The 15,991-nt window shown below is 41.1% G+C and overlaps 1 pseudogene; it reads left to right on the forward strand.

Annotated features, from left to right (window-relative positions):
- Positions 1–273: 273 nt before the first annotated feature.
- On the forward strand, positions 274–13,957 carry LOC108635206 (annotated as a pseudogene).
- The last annotated feature ends 2,034 nt before the right edge of the window (positions 13,958–15,991 follow it).

The following is a 15,991-nucleotide window of genomic DNA, read 5'->3' on the forward strand; positions in this document are numbered from 1 at the left end:
AGGCCTCCTAGACCAAGGAATTCACATTTCTAACCAGTCTCAAAGTGTATGTTCTTAGGATTCAACCACTCCAAACTGACCTTGTAATCCTCCTGGATTTCTCTTTAGAAACCTGCTCATGAAAATTCAAATTATGACACTAACTGTCAAAGACTCTCTTCATGCTCCAGTTCTAAAAAGAAAAACTTTTACCCCACTGCCTGTGACATGCAGTTTCCAGTTGCCAAGTCAGTACCATGAACATTGACTGGTTTTGTTGTTGTTTCCTCTTAGGATTTGTGCATCTGGCTGGAGGGGACGGACCCTGCTCAGGGCGAGTAGAAGTGTATTCTGGAGAAGACTGGATCCCAGTGTCTGATGGGAACTTCACACTCCCCACTGCCCAGGTCATCTGTGCAGAGCTGGGGTGTGGCAAGGCTGTGTCTGTCCAGGGACATGAGCTCTTCAGCACGTCCAGTGCCTGGGTCTGGGCTGAAGAGTTCAGGTGTGTGGGGGAGGAGCCTGAGCTCTGGGTCTGCCCCAGAGTGTCCTGTCCAGGGGCAATTGTCACCACAGTGGAGCTGCTGAGGTTGTCTGTTCAGGTGAGCTGCAGGTCAGGCCTTTCACCTCTGTGAACACCTGTTCAGGTGAGAAAGTCATGTGATTTTGCTGAAACTTTGCCTTCTTCTACCAGCATACTCAGAAGTCCGGCTCATGACAAACGGCTCCTCTCAGTGTGAGGGGCAGGTGGAGATGAACATTTCTGGACGATGGAGAGCACTCTGTGCCTCCCACTGGAGTCTGGCCAATGCCAATGTTGTCTGTCGTCAGCTCGGCTGTGGAGTCACCATCTCCATCCCCGGAGGACCACACTCGGTGGAAGGAGGTGGTCAGATTTTAACTGCCCGATTTCACTGCTCTGGGCAGAGTCCTTCCTGTGGAGTTGTCCTGTGACTGCCCTGGGTGGGCCTGACTGTTCCCATGGCAACACAGCCTCTGTGATCTGCTCAGGTAAGAGAGAGGGAGGGCTACTGGTACTCAGGATGCTCCTGGAGTGAAATGACTCCAAGAGTAGAGAGTGAGGTTAAACGGGCTTCAGAGATTTTGTGGTGAAATATGGATCTTCTCATTGTTCATTCATTTTTCAGGTCAGGGCAAGAAGTGTGAAGGGGAATAATATATTTTTTAAGCAACATTGTTGCTTACATGTAATCATAGAAAACAATGTAGGAGCAGTAAGTATAGAGCTCATAATGAAGCCCACCCCAGAGCAGCAAAGAGAATGTCCCAGCACCAGAGTCACTGTTGTCCCCAGTATCTGTGTCTTCCCTCCTCGACAGGGAAAAAAGCGCTTACCTAACTTCAACTAACATAGAGAGTTTCATCAATGTTTGAACTTTATATAAAATGATGCCGTATGTTTCATCTTTTGTATCTAATTTCATAAACTCAAAATTATGTTTGGGATTCACACATGATGTTGTGTATTGTAGCACTTTATTTGTTTTATTAGAGTAGAATATGCTTTGAATGATCCCATGGCCATGTACTGATCCATTCTACTGACAGTATTCAGTTCAGTTCAGTCACTCAGTCGTGTCCGACTCTTTGCGACACCATGAATCGCAGCATGCCAGGCCTCCCTGTCCATCACCTACTCCCGGAGTTCACTCAGACTCATGTCCATCGAGTCCGTGTTGCCATCCAGCCATCTCATCCTCTGTTGTCCCCTTCTCCTCTCACCCCCAATCCCTCCCAGCATCAGAGTCTTTTCCAGTGAGTCAACTCTTTGCATGAGGTGGCCAAAGTACTGAAGATTCAGCTTTAGCATCATTCCTTCCAAAGAAATCCCAGGCTGATCTCCTTCAGAATGGACTGGTTGGATCTCCTTGCAGTCCAAGGGACTCTCAAGAGTCTTCTCCAACACCACAGTTCAAAAGCATCAGTTCTTCGGCACTCAGCCTTTTTCACAGTCCAACTCTCACATCCATACATGACCACGGGAAAAACCATACCCTTGACTAGACTGACCTTAGTTGGCAAAGTAATGTCTCTGCTTTTGAATATGCTGTCTAGGATGGTCTGAATTTGGTAATAAGGAGTTCATGATCTGAGCCACTTTCAGCTCCTGGTCTTGTTTTTGTTAGCTCTATAGAGCTTCTCCATCTTTGGCTGCAAAGAATATAATCAATCTGATTTTGGTGTTGACCATCTGGTGATGTCCATGTGTAGAGTCTTCTCTTTTTTTTCCAGTTCTTGACTGTTACAAATATGCTATGACAACTTACCATGACAATGTCTTTGGCAGCAAATATGTGTTACTTATTTTCCATGTTTAACCCTTGGTCTTTTATTTTCATTTGCTTAATCAAACGGTGTCTTTTGATGATCTCATTTCTTGTGTAAATATATCTTACCAACATTTTTCTGTACATTTAATGCTTCTTATATTCTTTAAAGGAGAAGGAAGTGGCAACCCACTCCAGTATTTTTGCCTGGAAGATCCCGTGGACGGAGGAGCCTGGTAGGCTGCAGTCCATGGGGTGGTTAAGAGTCGGAGACGACTGAGCGACTTCACTTTCACTTTTCTCTTTCATGCATTGGACTGGAAATGGCAACCCTCTCCAACATTCTTGCCTGGAGAATCCCAGGGACAGTGCAGCCTGATGGGCTGCCGTCTACTCGAAGATTGTAAAAACATTCTCTAAGAGTATCTTATGGAAATTTTAGCATTTTTCTCTTGCATATTATTGTGCATTCCTTCGGGATTGATATCTGTGTAAGATAAGGGTCAGGGTTCATATGGACATCCAATTGACTCAGAATCTTTTTCTGAAAAGACTCTTCCCCACTGCAGTGCTGCCTTCGTCATAAGCAGAAGGGCAAGTATGTCTGCCTTATTTGAGACTCTCTATTCTGTTCCATGTTATCATTTGTCTATCCTTGCACTAATACTGCATTTTTCTTAACTATCATAACTTCGTAGTTGTTGTTGTTCAATCGCTATGTCATGTCTGACTCTTTGTGACCCCATGGACTACAGCATACCAGGCTTCTCTCCTTCACTATCTGCCTGAATTTCAGACTTTGTAGTTAGTCTGAATAATTTTAATTTACAGAATTACTTTATATTAACTCCTCTAATATCATTGCTTTTGTTACAAACTGTGCTGTTCATTCTTGGTTGCTTGTATTTTGCATGAATTAGAACTCAGCTTTGTCATTTTCACCAAAAGAAAAGCTTAAGGGTATTGTTGAGATTAGATTTAAAAATTTGAGAGTAGACATAGAAATTTGAGGATGATTGACATTGACAATGTTGAGTTTTCCAAATCATTGATATAAAACATCCCTCCATTCGGTTGGATCCTGAATTTCAGAGATTTTCCCCATCTTCTCCTAGGACTTCTCCTAGGTATTTTATTTTTGATGTTATGAGTATTTTTGTGAAAGTGTCTGGCAATGAATTTTGTTTGACTTGTTTTCACCTTTTAATTCTTTCAGTTTTGATGCATGTTGAGACATAAAAATGTTGGGAAAACAATATAAAAATTCATTTATGACCTTTACCTGGGTTTTAATTGTTAGTATCAATATTTTGCTTTAATCTCTCTGTGTGTGTGTCCTTCATTCTCTGTTCTCCTTCTGCTCCATTTCTTCCTGAATATGTAAATTCTTTCTGAATTCAGTTGAGGACATGATGTTCCTTTATCCTTAGAACAGTTCTGGGAATTTCCTTACAGAACCAGAGTTCAGTCAAGTCTTTAATGACTTCAGCTCCAGGTGACATCTAATTGCAGCACTGAAAGACCCCACTGAAAGACTGCCAAACTGAGTTTTTTCCTGATTAATGACCCAAAGTCATAAGCAAAATTAAGTACATATTTTTTTCTTCATATATTAAGTTTTGCTTTTTCATATTATCAAATTGCCAACATCTGTTGGATCACAGAAAAAGCAAAAAAGAGTTCCAGAAAAACCTCTACTTCCGCTTCATTGACTATGCCAAAGGCTTTGACTTTGTGGATCACAACAATCTGTGGAAAATTCTTCAAGAAATGGAACTACTAGACCACCTACCTGCTTCCTGATAAATCTGTGTGCAGGTCAAGAGGCAACAATTAGAATTGGACATGGAACAACAGACTGTTTCCAAATTTGGAAAGGAGTACGTCAAGACTGTATATAGTCACCCTGCTTATTTAACATATATGCAGAGTACATCACGTGAAATGCTGGGCTGGATGAAGCACAAGCTGGAATCAAGATTGTCAGGAGAAATATCAATAATCTCAGATATGCTGATGACACCACCCTTATGGCAGAAAGCAAACAGGAACTGAAGAGCCTCTTGATGAAAGTGAAAGAGAAGAGTGAAAACCCTGGCTTAAAACTCAACATTCAAAAAACAAAGATCATGGTATCTGGTCCCATTATTTCATGGCAAATAGATGAGGAAACAATGGTTCCTCAAACTATTTTCTTGGGTTCCAAAATCACTGCAGATGGTGACTGCAGCCATGAATTAAATGATGCTTGCTCCTTGGAAGAAAAGCTATGACTAACCCAGACAGCATATTAAAAAGCAGTGACATCACTTTGCTGACAAAGGTCCATCTGATCAAGCTGTGATTTTTCCAGTAGTTATGTATGGATATAAGAGTTGGACCATAAAGAAAGTTGAGCACCGAAGAACTGATGCTTTTGAACTGTGGTGTTGGAGGAGACTCTTGAGAGCCCCCTGGACTGCAAGGAGATCAAACCAGTGGATCCTAATGGGAATTAGTCCTGAATATTCATTGGAAGAACTGATGCTGAAGCTAAATCTTCACTACTTTGGCCACCTGATGAGAAGAGCTGACTCATTGGAAAAGACCCCGATGGTGGGAAAGCTTGAGGGCAGGAGGAAAATAGGATGACAGAGGATGCAATGCTTGGATGGCATCACCGACTTGATGGACATGAGTTTGAGCAAGCTCCAGAAGTTGGTGAAGAACAGGGAAGCCTGGCAAGCTGCAGTTAATTGGGTCACAAAGAGTTTGGCATGACTGAGGGACTGAACTGAAGTGAACAAGTTTTTTGGAAAAACTGCCATACAACAATATAACCAGAACTCTTGCTATGTGACCTGAATTAATTGAAGAATATCCTCTGATTTTGCATTTTGATGTTTCAACTTTATGCTGAGCTAATGTGCGGCTACACTTATTCTTAGTTCTTAATTGCAGCTAACAAGTTTTTCAGCTCTAGAAGTATTTGGTTTTTGGTATCATTTCTCTGCAAAGATGCACATTTTGTCAATTAATTCCATAAGCACTTTAACTGTGGCTACATATATTCTCGTCAGGTAACTCTAGCAGCTGAACACCCTGGGAAATTCTTTCTAATGTCTCCTTTTTCCTTTCTGTTTTTCATGAGATCTATTTTATAAAAGTGTTTGTTCTAAAGATACACATTGAAGAAATTGTAGAGATCCTTCAGAAAGAATTTTTTATAGAAAAAAGAAGGATCCCGAGAGAATTGAACTTTTAATTTGAATTTCTTACGTAGGGATAGCTTTGGGCTTCCCTGGTGGCTCAGAGGGTAAAAAATCTGCCTGCAGTGCGGAAGACCTGGTTTGATCCCTGGGTTGGGAAGATCCCCTGGAGAATGGCTTGGCAACCCACTCCATTATTTTTGCCTGAAAATCCTATGGGCAGGATAATGGTGGGCTATAGTCCAAGGGGTTACAAAGAGTCAGACATGACTGAGCGACTAAGCACAGCACAGGGATAAATTTAGGGATACAACTTACTTAACTCATTCTTACAGCAACATTTGGGTTAAAACAGAAACTGTGGTACTGTCAGAAACAGAACTCTCCAGGGAGAAGGTTAACACTAAGAGTATGATAACTTTACTGCTGGTCACAGCTTTCATCTTAGGCTCCATCAGTAGGTCATTTTCCTTAATTCAGTTTCCTGTTCTTCAACCCTTCCAGACTTCTGATCATTGTTGTTTCTTCAGGAAACCAGACCCAGGTGCTGCCCCAGTGCAACGACTCTATGGCAGAACCAGCAGGCTCTGCGGCCTCAGTGGAGAGCACCCCTTACTGCTCAGGTGAGGGTCCCACAGGACAGAAGACCCTTCTCAACCACTGGGTCACTGCCCCATTGTCCATTTCTCTCTCCTCAGACAGCAGACAGCTCCGCCTGGTGGACGGGGGCGGTCCCTGCGCCGGGAGAGTGGAGATCCTTGACCAGGGCTCCTGGGGCACCATCTGTGATGACGGCTGGGACCTGGAAGATGCCCGCGTGGTGTGCAGGCAGCTGGGCTGTGGAGAAGCCCTCAATGCCACGGGGTCTGCTCACTTCGGGCAGGATCAGGGCCCATCTGGCTGGACGACCTGAACTGCACTGGAAACGAGTCCCACGTGTGGAGGTGCCCTTCCCGGGGCTGGGGGCGGCACGACTGCAGACACAAGCAGGACGCGGGGGTCATCTGCTCAGGTCCGCGCTGCACACTGTCCACAGGCTGGGGAGGGGTGGGGCCCCAGGACGGGGTCTGAGCCCTGAGGGAGAGATGCTGAAAGGACCAGAGAAGGAAGCTTCCTCTCACGAAGCTGTCTTTCCAGCAAATGTGAAGACAAGGTGCTTTCACTTCCTTCTGCAGCAGCTGAGGTTCTGGTCCTTTCTTCTCAGCAGTGTTTCCTGGCAGAGCCGTTTCTTACAGTTTTCTTGAAAGCAGGGCTCTCTCTCTCCAGTTATATACAAAAAATTAAACCCGCAGTACTAGTTTCTGTTTGCTTCCCTAACAATTACCAATTAGTGGGTTAAAACAGCATATATTTATTTCCTTACTCTTCTCTAGCTTAGATGTCCAGCAGGGGTCTCACTGGGCTGGGATCAAGGCGTCAGCAGGGCCGCATCACTTTTGCGGCTCTAGGGGAGAATCTGTTTCTTGCCTTTTCAAACTTCTTGAAACCACCTACATTCCTTCCTTCACAGCACCCTTCATCCATTTCAGACCAGCAATGCTGCAGGCCTCCAACCATTATCCAGAGTCACATCTCTCTAGCTGGAGCTAAGAAAAGTATTCCACTTTAAGGATAGTGGGTCTAAGGATGTGTTTAGACTGGGCTCATATTGTTAATACATCATCTCACCATCCCGAGGTCCTTACCTTAATCACATCTGTAAATCCCTCTTGTCAGGTATGGTAACATATTCACAGGTTGCAGAGATTGGGATGTGGACATTTTTGGATTAATTATTATCCCTATCTCCCTAATATCCACATCACATCCCTTTGACATACTCTTTAAAGATTTCATCAGGAAGCAGGATTCAGCTGCCCCTCCCTGAATAGCACCCATGTAGGTTGGTCTTCCTCTCAGTTCATATCCACTACACCATTGTGGTAGAAATAGAAAGACAGACACAAATGGACAAAGTCAGTTAAAAGGGAGGCGATGTCAGTCTTGTCATCTAGTGGGTTTCTCTTGAACAAGGTCAGAGATGAATGTTCACCATTTCTAGAAGAAAGGAAAACCTAGAACATCCAGCAAAGTTTTTACTGTGTCCTGTCTCCTCCCCTTTCAACCTTAGAGTTCCTGGCCCTCAGGATGGTGAGCGAGGACCAGCAGTGTGCTGGGTGGCTGGAAGTTTTCTACAATGGGACCTGGGGCAGTGTCTGCCGCAGCCCCATGGAAGACATCACTGTGTCCGTGATCTGCAGACAGCTTGGCTGTGGGGACAGTGGAACCCTCAACTCTTCTGTTGGTCTCAGGGAAGGTTCTAGACCCCGGTGGGTGGATGGAATCCGCTGTCGGAAAACAGACACCTCTCTCTGGCAGTGTCCTTCTGACCCTTGGAATTACACTTCATGCTCTCCCAAGGAGGAAGTCTATATCTCGTGTGAAGGTGACTTACTGTCTGTTTCTGTGTGTCTGTCCCAACCCTGTAGGATGCAGTGAGATTTGATATTTTAAAATCTAAGTGATGAGTTTAATTTGGGTTCACAAAATGACATAAAGTGAAAATGTTAGTTGCTCAGTTGTGCTCTTTGTGACCACATGGACTGTAGCCTGCCAGGCTCCTCTGTCCGTGGGATTCTCCAGGCAAGAATGCTGGAATGGGTTACCATTCCTTCTCCAGGGGGTCATCCTGACCCAGGTATGAAATCGGGTCTCCTATACTGAAGTCAGATTCTTTACTGTCTGAGCCACCAGAGAAGCTTAAATGAGGTAAGAATGAAACTAATTTAATCCACATATTCCAACCTTGTTTGTTAAAATTTTTAATTGAGACGTAATTCTCATAACATTATATTAGTTCTAAGTGTAAACATAGTGTTTATGTATTTGTACATATTGGTAAATCACCACACATACAGTAATATCCATCACCACATGCAGTTACAATTTTTTTCTCTTATGATCCCACAAGTAAGAATTTGCATGCTGCAACTAAAACCCAGCACAACCAAATAAATACTTAATTTTAAAAGAGAGTATATTTTCTTCATAACATGATGTTTTTTATCCACATAAGGGCCTCCATAGGTCAACTGGTAAAGAATCCGCCTGCCATGGCAGGCGGATTTTATGCTGGAGAAGGATAGGCTACTCACTACAGTATTCTTGGGCTTCCCTTGTGACTCAGCTGGTAAAGAATCTGCCTGCAATGTGGGAGACCTGGGTTTGATCCCTGGGTTGGGAAGACTCCCTGGAGAAGGGAATGGGTACCCACTCCATATTCTCGCCTGGAGAATTCCATGGACTCTATACTCCATGGGGTTGCAAAGAGTTGGACATGACTGAGTGACTTCACAAACACTATATAAAAAATATTATCTTCTTTCTTATATACTGTCTTTATATCTTTCATGACAATATTTTTTCTCTAGAATGTTTTAAAATTTCTTATTTATTCATAGGAACTCTTTATAAACAAACATCACTTAACTGTTTTTCTTAAATATTTTTGTAAGTTTTCCCCATATTTTACATATATTTTTAAGGTTGTATATGTGCATGGGTGGGTTATGTGGTCAAATCTGTAATGCTTTACTTTTTTGACGTCTGCCTTTAGTGCAATGTTTCAAATGCCATTTTTTATCTCAAAATAACATTGAATCGTTTATTTTCTGCAAACAATTTTATAGTTCCACTAAAGAATATTCAAAACCTAATTTCCGATTGCTGAAAATGAACAACAAATGTGTATTTTGCTGTGTCAGTTCTATTTGCAATTTTTAAGGAATCTCCATACTGTTCTCCCTGTACTAGTTTGCATTTGTAGGAGGGATTTATTGCTTGCAGATTTTTGGATATTCTGACTGGTGTGAAGTGTACCTCTGCGGTTTGTTAGGTATGTTGGAGAAATGTCTATTTACTCTTCTGGAATTGAATAAACTGTTTAGATGTCCATCAGCCAAGCGATTATTACTTTAAAAAGAATTCATTTGAATCAGTTCATGGATGAAACTTCATACTTCAATACAGCCAATGATTGTATCAGATGTATATTTTTTCAATGGATGCAATATGTCTTATACATATCCCATAAAATTAAATTAAGAATTGCATTTTAGATATGTGATATCTTAGCTCCATCACAAAATAAAAGCACACGGTTTCATGAGTTCATGGATATGACATCAAAAGTACAGGCAACAAAGCAAAATAGACAAGTGGGAATATACCAAACTAAAAAGCTTCCAGAAACCAAATGAAAGATCAACAGAGTGAAAAAGCAAGCTAGCACAAATTATATAAGGTTTTAATTTCCAAAAATATAAGGAACTCCTATAACTTAAAAAAAAAAAAACAAACATAAAACCTAATAACTCAATTAAAAAATTGGCCAAGGGCTTGAATAGACATTTCTCTGAAGAAGTCATACAAATGGCAAATATGTATATGGAAATATGCTTGACATTGTCAGTCATCAGGGAAATGTAAATTAAAACCACAAAGAGATATCATCTCACACATGTCAGAATGACTGTTTTTTTTTTTTCTTTTAAAGACACTTAGTGTTGGCAAGGCTGTGGAGAAATGACACTTTATCTGTACTAATCCACAAAAAATGTATAAAATGTACTAATAAAACTATGTAATCCAGGGCTAAATCTCTGGGCTTCCACTGTCATGGGTCCAGGTTCAATCCCTGACCTGGGAACTATGATCCCATGAGCAACAGCACAGCCAAAAAACAAACAAACAACAGCACAAAAAGTATGACAGAAACATCTGTATGATCTATACTGATGCCCTTTTCATTCTTGGTATTGTTAGCTGCATCTTCTCTCTGCTCTGCATTAGTATTGCTCAGTGTTCATCAGTTTTTAAATGAGCCATGTTTAAAGGGTTTTCTTCCATATTTTCTATCTTATGCTTACCTTCTTTTTCATTAATTTTTGTTCCTTTTTAAATTAACCCCAACATTCTACATTCTTTAGACTTTCTCATCTAGTTTCTTAATTGGAAGCTTACTTTTTTTCACTTTCAGTCTTTCCTCTTTAAATCTAGGGTGTAAACTTCCCTTAGGCACTACTTGAGTTTCATTAGAAGAATTTATCATACCATTATTTTGTGTTTATTATCATTATTTCACAATATTTTGTAAGGTTTAAATTTATTCCCAGACTCAGGTGGTGTTTGGAAGGATCTTGCTGAATTTCCCCAAATAGAGGTGGCTATAAATATTTCCTTATTAGTTTTTTAATTTTATTCCACTGTGGTCAGAGTAAATATTCTGTATGAATTCAAAGAGTGAAAGATTTTGTCCTATTATGTGGTCATTTTGGTAAAAGTTCCGCGTGCATGTACAGTAATGTGAACTCTTGCAGTGTTGGGTGCGTTGCTCTATGTGTTACTTAGTTAAATGTGCTGACTATGTTGTTGTACATCTACTGAATTATTCTCTGTTTTTTGTATGTTTGGTCTGCATGCTACTGAAAAAGATCTGCTAATAATCCCCCATTTTGATTGTGATTTTGTCTATTTCTTCTTTTCACTCTGTCAAGTATGTTTCTAAGTTATGTTCTGTTATCTTGAATTTTGTTGTCTAAAATATCTTTATTAAGGGTGCATCTCATTAAATCATGAAAATTTCCTCTTTAATTCAGTGTATCTTGGCTTAAAGTCTACTTTCTGGGACATCGATATAGCTACTCCAGTTTTGTTACAGTTAGTACATTTTTTCCATCATTTTACTTTCAACCATTCTTTGCTTTCATAATATAAGGTGGGCATTTTGCAAGTAACATTTGTGTCAATGTTGTTTTATCTTAATCCATTCACTGTAAATGCAATTACTGATATTGATGTGTTGGTATCTGCCATTTGCTTTTAATTGATCCACACTCTTTATGATCCTTTTTATCTCCTTTTTCCCCCTCCTTTTGTATTAAATAAATCTGTTATTATTCCAGATTTTCCTTTTTCCTTTTGATTTTCAGCAGCTTTACTAGGAGTGGGGGTTTTCATACTCCTCCATTATTTTTTTAAAAAATTCTCTATTGTTATCTTCAGATGTTACTTCTGCAGTTCTGTCTGTCTGTCTCTGTATCTCTTCTCCCCTCCTCCTCCTCTTTCTTCTCTTTCTCATCTCTCATCTTTCAGTTCAGTTCAGTTCAGTTGCTCAGTCAAATCTGACTCTTTGCAACCCCATGAATCACAGCACGCAGGCCTCCCTGTCCATCACCAACTCCCGGAGTTCACTCAGATTCATCCATCGAGTCAGTGATGCCATCCAGCCATCTCATCCTCTGTCGTCCCTTCTCCTCCTGCCCCAATCCCTCCCAGCATCAAAGTTTTTTCCAATGAGTCAACTCTTCACATGAGGTGGCCAAGTACTGGAGTTTCAGCTTTAGCATCATTCCTTCCAAAGAAATCCCAGGGCTGATCTCCTTCAGAATGGACTGGTTGGATCTCCTTGCAGTCCAAGGGACTCTCAAGAGTCTTCTCCAACACCACAGTTCAAAAGCATCAATTCTTCGGTGCTCAGCCTTCTTCACAGTCCAACTCTCACATCCATACATGACCACAGGAAAAAATAGCCTTGACTAGACGGACCTTAATTGGCAAAGTAATGTCTCTGCTTTTGAATATGCTATCTAGGTTGGTCATAACTTTTCTTCCAAGGAGTAAGCGTCTTTTAATTTCATGGCTGCAGTCACCAGACTCCTCTAATCACTATATTCTAAGTTCTATATAAAATTCTTTTAACTTATTCATTCACTTTTAAACCTAGATATTTTATTTTAGGTTGCAATAGTTCCTTAAACTTTTATTTATTTATAATTATTTGTTATTTTTTCATCTTTTTACCTGCTTATTCTCTTCTTCTCTCTTTTCCCCTAAATACATTGATTGTAGTCAAAATCCTTATCTGCTAAGTCCAGCATTTCTATCATAGGTGTCTCTGCATTCTCTTATCTTTTTTCACTTTGGTCATTTGTCATGTTATCCTAGTTTCTCAAATGTCATGTCACTTTTTATTGAGTGCTATAAATTATATATGAAAAGTAAGATACTCCTGATACATTTTCTAACACCTGAAAGGATTTACCCTTTGTTTTCCTAGGCAGGTAGGGGGAAGGGGTGTGTACCACCCAAACATCTAAATATAACCTAAAACTGAGCTGTAACAAGTATGGGTTGCAGTTTTGGTAGCACTCAGTCCACCTCTGATTTCTCTGTCCCTATGACATAGCCTTTCAGAGATTTCAGTTCAGAGCCTATATTCTTTGGTAGCTAAGTACCCAAAATAATGAAAAAGACTCTGCTTTCCAAGTCTTTTTATATAGTTCTCTAGCTTCCTGCCCTTCACAGCTTATATACTGGGCAAAGATTTGAGGAGAAAACTGCTGTGTGAGAGAGGCTCTCAAGACTCTAATTTTGTCTCTCCAGCACCAGGTAACCCCCAGATTATCCTGGCTTCCTGTCACAACAGTAGTCCTCTGCTTGTCAGAGCCCAGATTCTGAATCATTAAATTATGCAATGAACTGGCAAATTCCCACAGAGAAAAAGAAGCTATAGATCCTTGGACTAACATTGAAATAATCTCCACTCTTTAGAATTTTAGCATATTTAGTCCATGTTGTGTTAACAAATGTCGAATACATTTACTGTTTCTTAAAAAACATTTTCCAGCTTTTAAAGTTGTATCTAGAAAGACCCAGCAAGACACATTGGCCTGCTGTGAACTCCATTCTCCCTGGAAGTGGAAAATTTTAGGTTTAATTCTCTACTTCATTATTTACTTAAAGTGCAGCACTGATAGACATTATTTAACTTTCTTTACTTTTTTTTTAACCTTTCCTCCTACTTTTCAACCTTATTAATTCTCTTGCCACTGCTGTAAGAAACCAGACCCAGCTGCTGCCCCAGTGCAATCCTGCTGCCTGCTGCTGCTGCTGCTGCCAAGTCGCTTCAATCGTGTCTGACTCTTAGCGACCCCATGGACTGCAGCCTACCAGGCTCCTCTGTCCATGGGATTGTCCAGGCAAGAGTACTGGAGTGGGTTGCCATTGCCTTCTGCACGAGTGCAAAGACTCCATATCAGAACCAGCAGAGTCTGCAGCCTCAGAGGAGAGCGCCTCCTACTGCTCAGGTGAGGGTCCCACAGGGAGAAGACCTTCTCATTCTCCAGGTCAACCCGTGTCCCATTCTCTCTCCTCAGGTAGCAGACAGCTCCGCCTGGTGGACGGGAGTCCCTGCGCCGGAGAGTGGAGATCCTTGACCAGGGCTCCTGGGGCACCATCTGTGATACAGCTGGGACCTGGATGATGCCCGCGTGGTGTGCAGACAACTGGGCTGTGGAAAAGCCCTAAGCCACTCTCTCTTCTTCCTTTGGGCGGGATCAGGGCCCATTTGGCTGGGCAACGTGAAGTGCACAGGAAAGGAGTCCCACGTGTGGAGGTGCCCTTCCTGGGGCTGGGGGAAGCACTACTGTGATCACAGCGAGGATGCAGGAGTCATCTGCTCAGGTATGGTCAGTTCATGCCCACCAGCTAGGAGAATGGAAAGTTCCAAGAAAGCTGGTGTCTGATCAGAGGGACATAGGGGACGGGTGGGCTAGAGAGGACTGAGACAACTACCCATCCTCCCTGAGTGCCCTGTAGCTGTGAGCAATGAGCTTCATATACTTTCCTCTTACAAGTCTCTGCTATTCTGTTCTTCTCCAGTGCTCTTACCTGACACTAAAATAGCTTTATTTATTCTCCCAGTTAAAATAAATCCTCATCATTTTTTTTCATAATTCACTTTTTGTAAGAGTGAAACATTTGCTAACAGCCACATACACACTCCCTTTGCACAGGAAGGCTATGAGTGGGAGGGACAAAAAATGAGGATGTACTTTCCTGGGTGGAGTTGTTTCTATACAGACAGTGTGAGACATTATTTTGCACTAGGTTAGTATGAGTGGAGGCTACTCCTACTATAGGAGGATATCATTTACATGTATAGAGGGTATCCCTACAGGGGTTATCATTTAACAGATCAGAGATTCTAATGGATTTGTGCCAGATTTCAAGTTTCCTTTGCAAATTTAGACATAAATGTTCATAGTTCTTTGATGGTAGAGAATTGCTTGATGGAATGCTCTGAGTCATATATTCTTCCATTGTTACTAGAAAAGTCTCTCTCTCAAATTTTTCCTTTAAAATATCTGTATAAATGTAAACTTTGGAGGAACACTTAGCCATGCACTGACAAGTCAAAGGTGGAGGTAATAAAACTTGAATTTCTGTGTTTTATGTTAAGAGATTATATAGTTTATATTTGATGACTTCAATGATATAAGAGAATTGCATTTGGGGCTTATTTGGAGTAAGTGGACAAATATAATTTTTGAAGAAGGTGGAAAAATTTTATAGTAGCTGGGAGGAAGGAGAATGGCAATGGGAGCTGATGAAGGCAAGTGTGAGGTTCTCTGAGCAGCACTGAGGGGCCAAGTGTGGTGTGAAGGATGCTACATGTGCCTAAGGACACAGGATGTGTACACAGCAAGAGACCAGACAAGGATATGTCTTTACTATATTTATATCTTTACTCACATCTGCCTTCTATTTAATAATTTTTCTTGGAATTATCACACAATTATTCTTCCATGTAAATTTTAAAATCAAGTAGAAAATAAAAAAGATATACTATATCTCAGAAGTCTCTATCCTGATATGTATAAGACTTTATTGATATTCAGCATATATTTGAATATTTCACATGTATCAGGGTATATAAAACAGAATACAAGAAATACCTTTTTCTTGTTCTTTCTAAATTTTTAATCTCAGAATTAATATAACAATATCAATAACCTCAGATATGCAGATGACACCACCCTAATGGCAGAAAGTAAAGAGGAACAGAGGAGAGCCTCTTGATGAAAGTGGAAGAGAAGAGTGAAAAAGCTTGAAACTCCACATTCAAAAAACTAATATCATGGCATCCAGTCCCATCACTTCATGGCAAAGAGATGAGGAAAAAATGGAAACAGCAACAGACTTTATTTTCTTGGGCTCCAAAATCACTGCAGACTGTGACTGCAGCCATGAAATTAAAAGACACTTGCTCCTTGGAAGAAAAGCTATGACAAACCTAGACAGCATATTAAAAAGCAGAGACATTACTTTGTGACAAATGTCCGTATAAGTCAAAGCTATGTTTTTTTTCCCAGTAGTTATGTATGGACGTGAGAGTTGGATCATAAAGAAGGCTGAGCGCTGAAGAATTGATGCTTTTGAACTGCGGTGCTGGAGAAGACTCTGGAGAGTCCCTTGGACAGCAAGGAGATAAAATCAGTCAATCCTAAAGGAAATCAACCCTGAATAACTCATTGGAAGGATGTATGCCGAAGCTGAAGCTCCAATACTTTGGCCACATGATAAGAAGAAATGACTCATTGGAAAAGACCCTGAGGCTGGGAAAGATTGAAGACCAGAGAAGAAGGGGACGGCAGAGGATGAGATGGTTGGATGGCATCAATGACTCAATATACATGAGTTTGAGTAAACTCAGGG

Source organism: Capra hircus, unplaced genomic scaffold (genome assembly GCF_001704415.2).
Source record: "Capra hircus breed San Clemente unplaced genomic scaffold, ASM170441v1, whole genome shotgun sequence".
Lineage (NCBI taxonomy): Eukaryota > Metazoa > Chordata > Mammalia > Artiodactyla > Bovidae > Capra > Capra hircus.